We start from the raw sequence: 2,169 nt of genomic DNA on the forward strand, positions 1-2,169 counted from the left end.
CAAAAGATGAGAATCAAACAAATATTTCTTATTTTCAAATACTTTTTGTACAATCTATAAATTTTACGCTAATAAAACCAAAATAAATACAAAATTCGTGCAACGCACGAGACGCAAACTAGTAATAATAAAAATTGAGAAAGATGATAATTAGAACGGACATGAATTTGTTTTTCACGACAAACATGTATATCTTGTTTTATAGGAGTTCTTCGTACTTGGCATCTTGTCAATCCACTTTTTAAAGCAAGCAAATGCTTCTCTGCATCCTTGGGGTACCTGAAATCCACAAGAGTTCCAGTTTAAACGAAATCCATGTAGCTAATAAGCGATGTAATCAGAAAATTAGTTTTCCCATTACCCAAGTTGTATAGAACACAAGCTGCCATTTTATCGGTATAATATAAAGTATATATATAAAGAAGAACAAATGATAAAGAAGGACAGATGTTCTGCTGTAAGAAAATACTTTTTGTATTACAATTGTTTGGCTTTTGTACACAGATTGCAATGAGGGCAGCAAGCTATATATATACATAAACCAAAAAGCTATACTATGAAGCCTATTAATAGTGAATCAATATACAAGGAATAGCAGCGAATTTACAGCAACCGTGTCCATGATTTGTGGCTGTAGACTGGTTGATTATCCATGATTTTAGAGCTGAGATTAACATGTCCATGATTTGCTCCTGTAGACTGCTAGTGTGACCAAGATTATAAGGCTAAGATCAAGGATCCTTTTCACGCCCCCGCAAGATGGTGCTTCCATCGGCAACACCGATCTTGGTGTGAAGCTCTTGAAAGCGAGTCTTTGAAAGAGCCTTCGTCATGAGATCTGCAAGTTGATCACGGGTAGATATATGAGATACATTGAGCAGGCCTTTGTTAACATAGTCCTGAACAAAATGAATATCAATGGCAATATGCTTCATGCAGGAATGTTGAATAGGATTTAAGCTGAGCTGAGTGGCACCAATATTGTCACAGTATAGTTTTGGTACAGTAGGGAGGGTCACCTATAGTTCTTGAAAGAGGGAAGTGAGCCATGCTATCACCGAAGCAGTAGTCGCAAGAGCATGATATTTAGCTTTGGTGGAGGAGCGCGCAACAGCGCGCTATTTTCATGTGCTCCAGAATATAGGATTGTTGCCAAGATAAATGATGTAGGCTGAAGTGGAAGTTCGGTCATCCATATTGTCTGCCCAATCAGCATCGGAGTATGCAGTGAGATGAAGACCTTTAGTTTTGCGAAGCTGTAGACCATGATAAAGAATCGCTTTGAGGTATCACAATAACCGTTTAGCTGCTGTCCAATGTGTCACCATTGGTCTATGCATAAACTGAGCAAGGCGAGAAATCGGGAAAGCAATGTCAGGTCTCGTAAGAGATAGATATTAAAGTGAACCAATAATTCGACGATACTCCGTGCAATCAACAGAGGTTGTGCCATCATCCAAGCGGAGAACATCAGAGGTAGACATTGGGATCAAAATCTCTTTCGCATTGTCAAGGCCTGTTTTAGAGAGTAATTCCCTAATATACTTATGCTGAGATAAAAATATACCATCTGTGGTGGGGATAACTTCAACACCCAAAAAGAAACTTAATGGGCCAAGATCTTTGAGAGAGAAAGCCTTACCCAAAAAAGTGACAACCTGCTGGATAAAAGTGCTGGAATTTCCTGTGAGAATGAGATCATCCACATAAATGAGAAAATATGCAGTTAAATCATCCATATAATATATAAATAAGGAGGAGTCGGCTTTAGATTGAGAAAACCCCATTTTTGTGAAACAATCACTTAATGCATGATACCAAGCCCGTGGAGCTTGTTTGAGTCCATAGAGAGAGCGATGAAGCTTGCATATATGATGAGGTGCGTTGGGGTCAACAAAACCAGCTGGTTGTGCCATGTAAACTTTCTCAGTCAAAGTGCCATGGAGAAATGCATTGTTGACATCTAGTTGACGAAGATGCCAACCCCTAGACACGGCAAGAGTAAGTATCGCGCGGATTGTAGTTGGTTTGACTACGAACCCTTTAGCCACGAATCTGGCCTTATAACGATCAATATTGCCATCTAGTTTCCGCTTGATGCGATACACCCATTTGCAACCAATGGGATTATGATGAGGAAGTTTCTCGACAAGGGTCCAATTCCATGTT

This window comes from Olea europaea, chromosome 3 (genome assembly GCF_002742605.1).
Source record: "Olea europaea var. sylvestris chromosome 3, O_europaea_v1, whole genome shotgun sequence".
Taxonomy (NCBI): Eukaryota; Viridiplantae; Streptophyta; class Magnoliopsida; order Lamiales; family Oleaceae; genus Olea; species Olea europaea.